The 15,564-nt window shown below is 49.7% G+C and overlaps 1 long non-coding RNA gene across 1 annotated transcript in view; it reads left to right on the forward strand.

Moving 5' to 3' along the window:
* Nucleotides 1–9,179, forward strand: part of LOC116148401 (uncharacterized) — a 70,469-nt gene extending 61,290 nt beyond the window's left edge. The window contains exons 2-3 of the long non-coding RNA XR_010378070.1: nucleotides 7,307–7,399; nucleotides 8,991–9,179. This is a non-coding gene — a long non-coding RNA (uncharacterized LOC116148401). The remainder of the gene's footprint in view (nucleotides 1–7,306; nucleotides 7,400–8,990) is intronic.
* The last annotated feature ends 6,385 nt before the right edge of the window (nucleotides 9,180–15,564 follow it).

The following is a 15,564-nucleotide window of genomic DNA, read 5'->3' on the forward strand; positions in this document are numbered from 1 at the left end:
AGCTCTTCCTCCTGATAGTCCCATGGCCAACTGCATCTTGGTCTTTAAGTCTGGTCTCAAACATTGCCCCCTAAGTGAGGCCTGCCTAGCCCACCCTCCCCCCCACCACTTCGAGGTTACACCCCCACACACCTCTCCCATTTCCTGACTTATTTTACTCTTGGCAAGAGTCACCGCATGACGACATGCTCTGTGGAGTACTTATATTTGCTGGTTCTCTGTCTCCCGCATCAGAATGACAGCTTTGAGGGAAAGGTCTTCATTTGTGTGGCCCACAGCGCTATCCCAAGTGCCTAGAACAGGGTCTGGCACACAGTTGTGCTCAATATTGAAAAAATAGGGACCCAGCCAAAGGATCCCTGTGGAGGTGGCATTGACATTTGGTTTGAATGTTAAGAAGGAGGAAGGGTGGGGGAGTGAGGGCATTCTAGGAGGAGGACACAGCAAGTTCAAAGCCTGTTATGGCCAGTACATTATCTTTTGACTTAAACCAGCTTGGACTGATTTAAAAGAGTTTTTTTGTTTTTTGTTTTGTTTTTTTTAAATTTGTAACCTTTAGAATCCAGAGTGATGTAATGAGTTGTGCCTGGAGGGGTGCAGTACCCCAGCGCTGCCACGGGAGGGTGCAATGGAATTTCATTGTTGCCCTTGGACTGTAGGAACTGGGAAAAGAGATGATGATAATGATGATGAAGACAATGGTGCAGCACCTGCTTTGAGGTCTGTTCTAACTTCACAGCAGCCCTATGAAGTGGGCACCATTATCGTGTCTATTTTCCATGTGAGAAAACAGGCTGTGTAACTTGCTCAAGTTTGCTCAGCTAGGAATGGTGGAACCAGAATAGAACAACCAAGATAAAAGTCACCAGTTATCTGAACACTCAGGCGGAAAGCAGGTGAGATTTGAGGCAGAAGACCTCCCAGAGTGGGGGGGAATCCCCAAAGGGTGCGGGGATCATTGTGCCAAGTGACCCCTTTCTCAGGGGCTGGAGCCCCCAACTCTAGCCCCCCTGCCAGATGTTTTTCCCAGCCATGGGGTTGTTATCCCCTTAAATGTTGAGACAAATCTCACCTGCTTATGGTTAGGTGAAACTGACAAAAAAGCCCTTCTCTCCTAGTTGGGGATCAGGGAGGGCTTCCTGGAGGAAGCCACACTTACTAGGGGATCTGCAGGATGAGTGTGAGTTGGGCCGTTGAAGAGGTGAGGAAGAGAGTTTCAGGCTGAGGACACAGCAGAGACAGAGACCTGGAGATTGGAGAGGGGAGACCATTCGGTCAGTTTCCTCTGGGATCGTTCCTGCGTCTAGAGCAAGTATTTATTCTGACTCCTCCTTGCAAGTCAGATAGAGAAAGGCAGATACTGCATGATCTCACTTCTATATGGACCTGAAGTAGAATGGTGGTTTCCAAGGGCTGGGGGAAAGGTGGTGATGTTGTTCAAAGGGGACAAACTTCCAGTTAAAAGATGAATACGTTCTGGGGATCTAACAACGTACAGCATGGTGAGTATAGTTAACAATACTGTATTGTGTTCTTGAAAGTTGCTAAGAAAGAGTAGATCTTCAGTGTTCTCAAGAAAGAAATGGTAATTATGTGATGTGATGGAGGAAGTGTTAACTAATGATGCATAATTGTATCATGTTATTACAGTTGTATGCCTAAAACATACACAATGTGATATGTCAGTTATATCTCAATAGAGCTGGGGGGGGGAAACCTAGCAACCCAACACCCCCAAAGTCTGCCAGACAAATGCAACCCAATCTTCCCTCCTTCCCCCTCAGTTTCCAATGAGCTCTGGAGAGTCTCCCCTCCCCCAACCCCCTCATCCCAGCACACACAGGTCCCCTCCTCCTTTCCCTGGTTTAGGTCCTCCTGTTGGGAATATCACTCCTGATCTCAAAGAGATACTCTGAAGGCTGGCCTCAGTTTCCCCTCTGCTGCTGAAACAGGCAAGTCTCAGCTTTCCCCCTTTGCCACTCCCAGAGCCTGTGGCTGCCAATTTTCCCCGAGCCCAGCATTTTGGGACTTTGACCTAAAATTCAAATGAGGCTGCCTTTCTTATCCTGCCCTGTCTGGACCTCCATGCTACCCCTGGCTCATCCAGATGAGTGGCCGTCCTCCTGCCTTCTGCTCCTCCTGCCACCATGGCCAGCCCCAGAGGCTGCGTCCTTGGCCCCAGGAGCAGAGAAACCTCTACAGAAAGTATGTGTATGCACTGGTCCTGAGACCCTGGGAAGGCAAGGATGGTTCAACAGGGCTGTGAATTGGGAAAAAAAAAAATACTGATGATCCCCAGGAGGGGCCTGTGGTGTGGGGGGCTCTGGAGGTGGAGGGAGGACCCTCCCAAATCCTGCTTAACTGCCTTGTGTTCCTGGTAAGTTGTTTGACCTCTCTGAGCCTAGTTTGTGCATCTGTTAAGTGCAAATGCAAATATTGACACTTAATAGGTGCTCAGCTCCTGGCTGTTGGATGAGAGGCTGAGAAAGATGTCTCTGACAACTCAAGACCAGCTTTGTTACTCTCTTCATGGCCAGGGCATGGAGCACACAGTAAGTGCCTAATAAAACCTTGCTGAGCCATTAGGCTCTGAGACTCCTGGGATGGAGGGTCCTTAGGTGCCACCTGTATATCTAGAGCTTTTATCCTTTTCTTACCTGTCTCCCAGCCTCACCCCTGCAACCCTGGCAGCACCACTGCGCAATCAGGCAAACACGATGCTTAGAAAGTGGAGACTCTGGAGCTGGGCAATCGGGATTAATATCCTAGCTCTACCACTTGCCCACTGTGTGACCTTGGGCAAGTCATGCCACCTCCGTGTGCTTCTAATTCTGCATTTACAAGTGGGTTTAATCACAAGGTCCTTGCGAGGATTAAGTGAAGGAATAGACCTAGGGTGCCTGGCATATAGTAGGTGCTACAGAGCCATGTTGTCATAACACTGATTATTATTACTAATTCAACATTTCAGGCTCAGATTATTCTGAGGCTGCAGCAGCCTGACGTCTCCAAGCTGATGACTTCCGGTTGCATCCTAAAGTGTAGGCTTAAGGCAGGGGTCCTCAAGCAGGGGCAGTTCTGCTTCCCAGGTGACCTCTGGGGACATTTTTATTGTCACACCTGGGGGAGGTGCTGCTGGCATCTAGCCTTTCTCACCCTTAGCACTACTGACATTTTGAACTGGAGAGTTCTTGGTTGGTGAGGGCAGGGGGGGTGTCATATGCATCATAGCATATTTAACGGCATCTCTGGCCTCTGCCCACCAGATGCTGGTAGCACCCCCAATTCTGACAACCAAAATCATCTCCAGACACTGCCCAGTGTCCCCTGGGGTGGGAGGTAGAGTTGGATGGGTGAGAACCACTGGTCCAAGCCTGAGCTGGCTTCTATCCACACTGCATCCACGGGGAGCCGTGTCTCTCCCAGCCTGGGGTTGTTAATTCTTTTGGTATCCTGACTTTAGACACACAAAAACCTTTTTCTTTCTCCTTCCTTCCTTCCTTCCTTCCTTCCCTCCTTCCTTCCCTCCTTCCTTCCTTCCTTCCTTCCTTCCTTCCTTCCTTCCTTTCTTTCTTTCTTTCTTTCTTTCTTTCTTTCTTTCTTTCTTTCTTTCTTTCTTTCTTTCTTTCTTTCTTTCTTTCCTTCCTTCCTTCCTTCCTTCCTTCCTTCCTTCCTTCCTTCCTTCCTTCTTTCTTTCTTTCTTTCTTTCTTTCTTTCTTTCTTTCTTTCTTTCTTTCTTTCTTTCTTTCTTTCTTTCTTTCTTTTCTCTTTCTTTCATCTTTCACTGAGACAGCTTCTCTCTAAGACAGTGGAAGCTGACACATTGGCTGTTGCTTGAATGAAAGAAGAGGCTTGATAATTCGAAACACCTCGTCATCAGCCAAGCATCAATGCACATTTTAAATCCTGCCCCACGGGCTCTCCCAGCACCAGCCATTGGCAGGCGGGGACCCGGAGACTCAGGCTAGTATATTGCTAGAGTTCACACATAGCATGTAACAGTGTGACCTGAGTGGCTCAGCTGGCCTTCTTGCTTGAGCTGGACAGACCCCTCCCAGAACCAAGTATTTGACTGTCCCCTGGCCTGTGTGTCCCCCATCCAGCCAAGCTGGCCACCTGCCACCTCCTTTTCTCCTTGAAAACCCCATGGCTTGGCCATTGCTGGGAGTCTGGTCTCCTCCAAGCCTGAATTAGAAGCCACAGCATTTTCATCCACTGATCAGTACATAACCTTGCGTGATGTGTATTTCCGTTGAAAGACCCCTTCATTCATGTACACTGTGGATTCACTCCTCATCGAACTCTCAGCTGGCAGCTCCGTGACTCCCATCTAAACTAAGCTCACCTAACATGTGTTTTCTCCCTCAGTCCCATCCTTGACTTAGGAGTGCCAGGTGACTTCAGCGCTACACTCGGGGGTCCTTTTCAACAGCAAAATCGCCAACCAAAAGCACAAAAGCATGAAAAGCGTGGCAATACAGACCTCAAAAGGGACCCTGGTTCACGGTGCAGGATCTGGAAGAAAGAGACAGAGGGTTGCCTGTCTTTGACCTTCACTGGGACCATGCACCCTTGGGTGCCACAATTCCGTCCATGCGTGTCCGAGAGAGAGTCCCACTGGTGACAACGCAGGGGTTACATGTACGTTTTAGCGAGGAGGTGAATTCGTAGTTACGCGATCGTGGGTGGTGAGGACTGACGGTGTGCTATTTCAGGTGGACACGAGTGCTGAGAAGAAAAGGAAGTGCTGGGTTGAGGAATGAAGAGACAAGGTGGGGATATGTTAGTTTCCTGTGGCGGCCCTAGCTGAAGGAAATTTATTTTCTCACAGCTCAGGGAGCCAGAAGTCCAAAGTCGAGGTGTCAGCAGGGCCATGCTCTTCCTGAAGGGTCCAGGGAAAAACCCTTCCCTTGCCTCTCCCTAGCTTCTGGGGTTGCCTGCAATCCTGCCGGTTCCTTGATTTATAGATACATTGCTCCAATCGCTGCCTCCATCATCACGTGGCCTTCTTCCTTGTGTGTCTGTATCCAATTTCCTTCTTTTTATGAGGATGCTGGCCATATTGGATTTAGCGCCCCGTATGGCCTCATGTTAACTTTTTTTTAAAAATGGAGATACTGAGGATTGAACCCAAGACCTTGTGCATGCTAAGCACATGCTCTGCCACTGAGCTATACACACCCTCCGCCTGTCCCCATGTTAACTTGATGACATCTGTAAAGAATTTATTTCCAAACAAAGTCACATTCACAAGTTCTGGGTGGAAGTGAATTCTGGGTGGACCCTGTGCAACCCAGTCCAGGGGGTCTGTTTTATCATGGGTGGCTTTTTGGAGGAGATGACATTTGAACGGGACCTGATGGAAGTGCGGGAGATCTGGGGGAAGAGTGTTCCTGTGCAAAGGCCCTGAGGTTGGACTGTGCCTGACTTGTTTTAGTATCATAAAGAGGCTCATGTGGCTGGAGCTGAGTGAGAGAGGGGGAGAGGGGGAGAGGGAGAAGGGGAGGGGAGGGAGGGGACAGGCTGTGCAGGGCCCTATGGGCCTTGGGAAGGACTTGGGCCTTTACCTTAAGGGAGGTGGGAGCCCTGTAGGGCTGTGGGCAGGGGTGGGACAAAAGACTCCAAGGAAGGTTGGAATAGCCCAGGACCAGGCTAGGCGCTGAGTTCTGTATCTCATAGAATTCCCATGCTCAGCAGTGATGAACTGGTCGCATTTTCCAGATGAGATCTGGCTAGTTTAATTCACCGCTCTGGCATCACACAGCTGCTAACTGTCCCATGATGGATCACGTTGGATCCATGATTCCAATCCCCACCCGCTGTCCTCCTGGTGTCAGGAATAATACACGAAAGTGTCCATCACTGTCAGGGAAGCATCGTGTTTGTGAAAGTCTAACTGTGGTCACTGATCTTTATAATGTAAGCACGTGGTCATTTGGTGACAATGCCCGTGGTGTCTCTGTTAGAGCTCTGTTGATGGGCACGGTGGCCCCCACCATGGCTGGGGGTGGGGAGCAGGAAACACAGCTCTGGGGGCATTTGAAGTCTTGGATGGAAGACTCGGGGTTTGATCAGACAGCTGGGAGCCAGAATGAGGAGTAAAGCTGTGGCAGAGAGGGCTGAGCCCTCTACCAGTGCTCTGGGGACATTTCTGGTCTCTGACTGAGGGTGACGTGTAGACTTGTGTCCCCCACATACCCTCCCTCCGGGTCCACCCTAATTGATTTACTCCCTCTGCAGCCTGATGGCCCCCCTTGCGCCTCTGGGCTGTCACAGTGGGCATTTAATTGGGGCCTTGGATGCCCAGAGTACTTGCATGGAACTGGGGCCAAGCGTGGGGATTAAGCGGAGCTGAGTGGGGCCATTCGGTGCAGATCTTCTCAGAGCCTTTTATGCTCACGTGCTTTGCACAGCTCTCTGGAACCTGTGTGCCCCCTTGGCATTTTTTTTCCCTCTGAAGCATTTTTGGGGGACCAAGGAGGTTTCTGGAACAGATAAAGGATGCACTGCCATCACCCAAAGGGGAAACTTGAATGGTGGAATTTCAGGCAGAGACTCCTGGCCAATCATCAAAGCTTTTCTCCTCTTCCTCCTCCTCCTCTTCTTCCCAGGACCTGGGCACTGAGAACAAGGCTGGCGTCCCACGGCTCTCTCTGGGGTGGCCCAGTGGGGTTGCAAACTCTGGGCAGCCAAATTAGAAGTTCAGTGCGAGGCTGGATGGGGGCAGCCCAGGCAGGGCTGGGGGCGGGGCTTGTGGGGATGCTCAGGGCTCCTGGGGGATGGGCGGAGAGGCAGGATTCTTGACCTGAATAATGTCTCTTGATGTCTTGTGGGGGGGGTGGGGGGGTTCTCAGAGGTGGGCGTGTCTTCTGGGAAGGCTGCGGAGTACCCCTGGGATGAAGCCCAGAGATTAGCTCAGGAGAGAAACATCTGATCCCCCACGTGGAGGCCCCCCTCCCCCAGTCCAGGGTCGCAGTGGGAGGCAGCAGATTGGCCCTGCTCTTCCGAACGTAAACACGCACTGCTGGCCTGGCCCCTCAGTCCGGCTGCCAGGCCTCTGCCCAGCCCTCTCCTGCAGCCGCTCCAGCGTGGCCGCCCTTTGGCCTTTCACCTTCGACATTCTGCGCACCTGCTCTGGCCTCTTCTGGCATCCGGCTGTGGGCGCCCCAGGGATTCAGTCACTGCAGGCCTCATCCCTGTGTGTCCTCATGGGCGCAGTCTAGAAAGGCACAAGGGAGCAGAGGCAGAGGCAGGGCTGGCTGCCCCCGGGCTGTTTAATTACTGCTGCTGTCATTGTTACTGCCAGTGTGACCGGGAAGCTGAGCGGAAGTTGAGAACGCAGAGGAAATGCGTCGCCTCTGGGACACCTTGACCTCAGGTCCTGGACTAGACTCCAAAGGTCAGCCCCCTGCTCCCGCCTCCGCTTCTGCCTCCCCCACCTCTGGCTTCTCCAGCTGCATCTGTGGCTGCCTCTGGGAAGAGCGTCTAACTGCTAAGGATAGTTTCCTGCCTCAGTTTCCTGCCCCAAGACCAGCTTGCTTAGCAACGCCCGCCTTGTCCCCGGTCCCAGGACAGCCCCACCACGCCACCTTGCCCCAGCTTTTCAAGGGGAAGCAGGTCTGTGAGTCTGCAAGGCAGGGCTGACAGATTTGGGAATATGAGGAGGATGGGAGACAGTGAGAGGCAAGGAGCCCAGGCTGGCCGGAGCAGAGGGCTGGAGGAGTTTAGATTCCATGAAGTAGACTGGAGGGAGCTATGGTAGGCGGTAGGCTCTTAAAATTTTTTTTTTAATTGTAAAATTACGTAACATAAAATTGACCATTTGAACCATTTTTCAGCTTACAATTCGGTGATGTTATGTAAATCCTCAAGGTCATGCCACCATCGCCACCGTCCAGCTCCAGAACTTGTTCATCATCCTAAGCAGGAACTCTGTCCCCACGAAACACTCACTCCCCACCCCTCCCCCGCCCCGGCCCCCACTGTCCTACTTTCTGTTTTTGTGAATCTGACTCTTCTAGGGACCTCATATAAGTGGAATCATACCATATGTGTCCTTTTACATCTGTTTTCCATGTTTTCAAGTTTTATACTTGATGCAGTGTGTGTCAGAAGTTCATTCTTGTTAGAGGCTGACTAGTAATCCATTGTATGGATGGACCACACTTTATTTACCCACTTATCCATCGTTGGACACTTGGGTCATTTCCACCTTTTGGTTATTGTGAATCATGCTGCTATGAACAGTCATGTACAAATATCTGTTTAAGTCCTTGCTTTCTATTCTTCTGGGTATATTACCAAGAGTAGAATTGCTGGGTCATATAGTAACTCTCAGTTTAATTTTTTTAAGAACCGTTAAACTATTTTTCACAGCGGCTGCTGTGTTTTATAGTCTCACCAGCAACACACGAGGGTTCCAGTTTCTCCACATTCTTGCCAATGCTTGTTATTTTCTTCTTCTTTTTTTCAAATAGCCATCTGAGTAGGTGTGAAGTGTATCTCACTGTGGTTTTGATTTGCATTTCCCTAACCACTAATGATGTGATACATCTTTTTGTGTGCTTACTGGTCATTTGCAGATCTTCTTTGGAGAAATACTTGTTCAAGTTCTTTGACCAGTTAAATTGCTTTTTGCTGTTGTTGTTGGATTGTTGAAGTTCATTATTCTAAGTATTAATCTCTTATCAGATTTATGATTTACCAATATTTTCTGACATTCTATAGGTTGCCTTTTTGCTTTCTTAATTGTATAAACATTCTCCATTAAAAATTATTTATTTTAAATGGAAGTATATTTGATTTACAATGTGTTCGTTTCTGGTGTACAGCATAGTGATTCAGTTATACATATACATACTTTTTCATTATAGGTTATTTTAAGATATTGAATCTAGTTTCCCATGCTATACAGTAGGACCTTGTTGTTTATCTAGGAGTCTTGCCATTCACATCTCTCTCTCTCTTTTTTTTTTTTTTTCTTTTAACAGCTTTGGGATATAGTTCACATACCATGCAATCCACCCATTTAAAGTGTACAATTCATGGAGTCGGGCAACCATCACCACTCTCTGATTTTTGAACATTTTCATCACCCTTATAAGAATGCCTGTACCGGTTAGTAATCACTCCCTGTTTCCCTCCATCCTCTAGCCCTACACTTTCCATCTCTTTAGAGCTGCCTATTCTAGATATTTCCTATAAATGGAATCATACAATATATGAGCTTTTGTGACTGGCTTCTTTGACTTAGTATAATGTTTTTGATGTCACCCACGTGTGGTATTTATTAGTATTGTATTTATTTTTGTGGCTGATATTCCATTGGATATATAGCACATTTTATCTATTCATCCACTGATGGGCATTGTGTTATTTCTACCTTTGGCTCTTGTTAATAATGCTGCTATGAACATTTCTGTACAAGTATGATCTTTACTACCCAAGTTCAATTCTTTTTGTTATATACCTAGGAGTGGAATTTCCAGGAGATATGGAAACTCTATGCTTAACATTTTGAGGAACTGCCAAACTCCCTCTCAGGTGGCTGCACCATTTTACATTTCCAGCGGCAGTGTAAGAGGGTTATGATTTCTCTGCTTTCTTGCCGACACTTGTAATTATCCACCTTTTTGATTTTAGCCACCCCAGTGGGTGTGAAGTGATTTATCACTGTGGTTTTAATTTGCATTTCCTTAATGATTAGGAATGTTGAACATCTTTTCATGTTGGCTGTTTGTATATGTTCTTTGGAGAAATGTCTATTCAGAGCTTTTACCCAATTTAAAAAAAATTGAAGTACGGTTGATTTACAATGCTGTGTTAGTTTCAGGTGTACAGCATCCTTTGCCCACTTTTTAAGTGGCAGATGTGGTTAGAAAGAAGATGCTGCTTCTGCCTTTAGCCACTCTGACCCAGACCTCATCTAACTCCCAGTCCTGTATCTTCCCCGTGGCCCCAACTCCCTCCCTCCCTCCCACCTTTCCTCCAGCACCCAGGGGACCAACAGCCCATCTCAATCTACTAAAGCTTCCTAATACTCTCTTCACACTTGAAGGACTAAGAAAGACCCTTAAGAACCCTTCCCCAACTAAGGGAAGCCTTGCTGGTCCCACTTGAACAGAAAAATGACTGGCAGCTGCTGTGGGAAGACACATTTTCTCAACATTTTACCAACTTTAAAACATACAGAAAAATGGAGAGAATGGTACACTGGCGATCTGCCCAGCCTTAGATTTGACAATTAACGTGTTGTTCTATTTACTTTATCACATATCACTCCCTCCCTCCCACCCTCTACCCCTCCATCAACCTGTGTTACTTTTTGGATGCAGCAATCAGTACCTGTCCCCTCAAAACACTTCAGCATGGACATCAGTACCTAGAGCTCAATATTTTGTTTCTTTGTTGCTGGGGAGGAGAGTGACCTTGCCGTGCAAGAAACAGACAAGTCTTTTGTGTACATTCCTTGAATTTTAAGAAATGCAGACATCTGTGTAATCAAACCTAAAGCATCACTCTCATCCCCAGAAACTGGAAGGCAGACAATTTTAAGTTATCTTTCTTGCTAGATACCTATTTTGATATTCAAGTACCTTTAGTCACTGACCCCTCAGATAGGATCCTACAAACTTCCTGTTTTCCTCCTACAAATAGAGGCCTGCTTCCCTCCCAATGCTCAATCCCACATCTCATTCCAATCTCCTGTTGATGGAGATTAGCTCATGCTTTGTAGAAATTTATCCATGATGGAGGGGAGGGGGTGAGGAAGAGGCAGGGCAAGAAAGGGATTGTCAGGACGATGCAGAATCTCTAAGGCTGAGGAGGAAGAGTCAGTGGAGGGGAAGGAAGGAAGGCTGAGGTGCAAGGCCCTGGACGGGGCAAAATGTGCTTCAGCCTCAGGACCGTTGGATATGCAGGCCCCCCCCTCCCCTGCTATGTTCTCCCTTGGCTTTCTGAACGGTGAGGTCCATCATCCTTCAGAGCTGAGTTCAAATGCTACCTTTTCAGAGAAGATGACACCTCTGCTACAACTACCAGCCTTTTACTATTGCCTGTTCATTTCTTTGGTGGCACTTACCTCAGTCTGTCATTATTATTTTCGTCTCTTCCTTGTCCATCGCACTCCCCTCTCTCCCCTAGAGTATTAGATTTAGGAGGGCAGAGACTATGATTGCTTCATCCTGTTAACTCCAACATCGGGTCTAAAACACAGTAAGAAATCAGCACATGTTTATTCAGGGCATGTATGGTTCCACGGACTGGGACATGGGGACCAGTGGGAGTCCTCTGGGAGTTCCATATAAGGTCTCTAAAAAGTCAGAGGTAGGTTTGGAGAGGAGGGGGGTCCCTGATCTGAGCCCAGCAGACCGGGGCTCTTCTGGCTAAAATCAGGTTCTCTGCCGTTGAATCAGCTCCGAGGCACGCCGCCACTGCGGCCCAGAGGGATGGGGTTCAGGAAGGGGGTGTCGAGGTCTTGACATGCTTCAAAGTCCCCTCTGACCCTGCAGGATCCAGCGAGGCTCAGGGGTGCATACCGTGCGCGGGGAGGCGGCGGCGATGCGGGATCCGCACCTGCCCCTGGTCCTCGGCAGCATCGCGCGCAGAGGCCCGGGAGCACTTCACCCGGCGGGCAAGACCCTTGCGGCTGCGCCAGGCCCTGCGTTCGCGGGGTGGCAAGGCGCTCTCAGGCCGCATCACGTGCGCTCCCAACCCCTTCCCGGTCCAGCACCAGCGCAGCGGCACCCGCGGAGTTCTACCTGCGCCACAGGGACGGATGCCTGCGCTCTGTGCAGGAAGTGGGGTGCGATCCGTGTGCCACGGGTGGAAGTTGTGGGGCAGAACGCGGGGCGGGCGGGAGTGGGGCCTGGGAGGGTCCGAGAGCGGCTGAAGAACAGGAGAGGCCCTGGAGGCTGAAGGACGCCAAGCGGTGGTGCTCGACCACGTGCATCGCACTAGAAAGCTGGAGACGACTGGGCGGGGCCGGAGGGCGGGGCTCTGGGGGGGGGCTGGGAGGAGGGCTGGGAGGAGGGCTAGGAGGCGCGGTCCTCAAGGTCCGGGGCTCTTCCTTTAAAGCTTCAGTGATGGTGCTAACCCTGTGCACCCGTCCTGGAAGGTGAAGGTGCACCTGGGAGGGCGCGGGTCTCGGGTTGAGGGTGGAGCCTGAAGGGATCCGGGCTCCAAGGCAGGATGGGAAGCAACGAGGGAGCAGGGGGTAAAAGGAGGCTGTGCCACGGTGCGTGGCTACCTGCATCAGTCCTGGAGGCTGGAGAATCAGGGGGAGCCGGGCTGGGATGAGGCCCTAAGTTCATGGGGGAAGGGACATAAAGACAGTGGTGCATCACGCACCCTAACTGCGCCGGGGTGCGGGTGCTATGGGGACACAGCCGATTAAGAAGGCCCAGGAGATGGGAAGGGGATTTATATGGCTGCGTCCTTGGCCACCCGAGTAACTCTCCCATGGCTTCCCTCCCCAGCGCGAGGCGTCGGACCTGGCCACTACCAGCTCGGATCCCAGGTGGGTGGCCAGTGCCGGTCCTCGTGCGGACGCTCTGGTACCACAGCAGTCTGGGGCACTAGGAGGCTGAGCGCACATTCTCCAGGGTGTAGACCAAGGGCTAGTCTGGGGTCTTGAGGAGGTGAGAACTGGGGACCAGAAGCCTGGGGGCTGAGGGTGGGGCTGAGGGTGGGCCCGAGGGTGGGCCCGAGTAATGGGATGTGCCTGTGGGCAAGGCCATGCAGATGCCCTTGGCTGGAAGCTGTTGCGTGCATTTATGAATATGTCCGTGTCAGCCGTTATGTGTGTGTGTGGCTGTGCACAGGGATGTGTTCAGGGGAAAGGAGCACAGTGACTGGGACGTCTGGGAGTTCAACTGTCTGCTCTTGAATCTGGCTTCTGCCACCTAAGGATTGTGGGCTTTGGGTGAGTCGCCCAATTTCTTCCTGCCTGCATGTCCTCTTGCATTGTGGTTTCATGCATTCCACAGACACTGAGTACCCACGGTGTGCTATGCACAATTCCAGCCACTTCGGGGCATAGCAGGGGACAAAACAGACCCAAATCCCTGCTCTGGTGGGGCAGGCCAACAATATGGATGAAGAAATAAAAGTATACAGTATGCGCAATGGTGGCAAGTGCTTGGTATGTGTGCGCGGGGAAGGGGTTGCTGTTTTAGATTGAGAGGCCTCCCGTTGAAGGTGACATTTGGATAAAGAATGGAAGGAGGTGACCAGTGCTTCAGCCGGGAGAGCCTCTCTGGAAGAGCATGTGCAAAGGCCCTGAGGCAGTAATTTTCTTGGTGAGTTCGCAGAACAGTGAGGAGGGGGCGTGTCACAAGAGAGTGGCGGAGGGGAGCACAGGGAGGGCATGCGGGCAGGTCGTGGGGCGCTCTGTGAGGGGAGTTGGAGGGGTTGGAGCAGTTCCCCCTACCTGCCTTGGGGATGATAATAGTATTGACTCCAAGGACTTATAAGAATTATAGGAATTACTATGTGTAAAGTGATGGTAACAGTGCCTGGTGCATACTGCACACACATGAAACAGGTTATTATTATGGATGCTGGACCTGTGTGTCTTGGGGTGTGTCCAGCTGGGTGGCTGTTGGTGAGTTTGTTGTTGTGAAAGAATCTCTCTAAAGCTCTTTTAAAAAACCCTGCTGGGTGTTTGAAAGCCCTGCCGGGGTTACTGCTCTCTGGCAGGGACAGGCTCTTTTGTATGAGATGTTATCCAGATGTCAGCCAGGGTTACTCAGGCCTCGGAGATTTGGCGCTTGCCTCTCTCCCACGACCTGCGGGAAGCCCAGCGCCCTCCCTGAGATGCCTGCAAATTCCCAGGGCCTGCGTTCTCATGCTTGCTTCTTGGCCCGAGTTCCTGCCCGCTGAACCCTCGCTTTTACCCACCTTCCCAGGGGCCAACCCTTGGCTGGGAAGCAGTTCAGTTTTCTTAATTTCCCCCAGACCACCCGTGTGTGATCTCTGCATCCTTACCTGATTGCTTGCAGGTCCTGCACAAGATGCAATGCCTTCCCTGAGATTCTGCCATCCCAAAGATGGCTCTCACATTGTTGGAGCTTCTGTGATGAGCTCCCTGAAGACGCGGTTTGACAAAAATTCCACAACCCAGAGGAAAAGTTTGCACCCTTCTTGCACCACATAGCAAAATGTGTGACTGGCTTAGAGTGTGAACTGGCCTGTCATGCAAAGAGGAATCTCCCTTAGGACACCCAAAGCCAGTGGCTGTGATCAGCTCTAGGTACTTCTGATGTCAAGCTGGCATGAAGACTGGAGGGAACGTTGGCAGGGGCAGCTAGGAGCTGGCATAGACCGAGAGGAAGAGGTAACATCCCATTATGGGGAAACATCAAGAGACCAGAAACACTTCCAATGAGCCAGACTCCTGGAAAATTAGACAAGGGCTGCTTCAGACAGCATAAGGCGGTAGACTCTTTTGGTGATTCCTGTAATAATCACTAACTGCTCTCTCTGGATGTGGATACTTAGGGTTCATAGTTCAAAGCTGTAGCAATAGAACCTCGAGTCGGGCAGGGTGAGAGCAACCCACCCTGGGCAGGTGTTGACACGTGGGACAAACCAGAACTGGTCCAGTTCCAAGACAAGGGTGCAGGGTGTGTTAGAAAGAGGCGTTCCACCCGAGCCTGGAATTAAGACCACAGGCATGCTTAACTTTGATCACAGTTCAGTGCTACCGTGATATGCACTGAATTGTACCTGAGACTGCTCTCTGTAAGTCTGGCTTGGTTTCTGCATAACTGCAGCATTTAAGGTCAGCTTGAATAGAAACTTGACTCCTGGAAGAGGCCTTCAGGAGGATATTATACAATGTTTATTTTTTTAAATTCAGGAAGTATTTATTGAGCACCTACCATGTACTTATTTTTTTTCTAGTAATTTATGACCCTATGCTGGACACTATGTTGCTGCTTTTTGAAAGGATGGATTATTATAATTTTTAAAATTGCCACATAGTCTGTTTACAATGTGTCAATTTCTGGTATAATAACAATAATGTTTCAGTCATACATGTACATACATATATTGGTTTTCATATTCTTTTTCATTATAAGTTACTACAAGATATTGAATATAGTTCTCTGTGCTATCAGTATAAACTTGTTGTTTGTTTTATATATAGTAGTTAGTATCTGCAAATCTCGAACTCCTGATTTATCCTTTCCCACCCCCTTCCCCTCTGCTAACCATAAGTTTTCTATGTCTGTGACTGGACATAGAAGTTGTGCTGCTGTTCCCTCTGACTAAAATGCCCTTCCTCTACTTTTTAAACTTCCATGTTCTCAAGGAAGTGGTCCCTGATCACCCTTCTCCTGACACCAATTCTAGGTCAGTATGTCCAGAACACACACCCTACAGGGAGTTGGCCTGGGTTCAAATCCAATTCTATCACTTCCTTGCTGTGTAATCTTGAGCCATGACCTTGATCCTTGTGTCTTAGTTTCCTCATCTGTAAAATGGGGTAATAATGGTGTCTGCTTCACAGGTTGGGGTGAGGATGAAAGGAGGTTATTATGTGTAAAGTGATTAGAACAA

Source organism: Camelus dromedarius, chromosome 27, assembly GCF_036321535.1.
Source record: "Camelus dromedarius isolate mCamDro1 chromosome 27, mCamDro1.pat, whole genome shotgun sequence".
NCBI lineage: Eukaryota > Metazoa > Chordata > Mammalia > Artiodactyla > Camelidae > Camelus > Camelus dromedarius.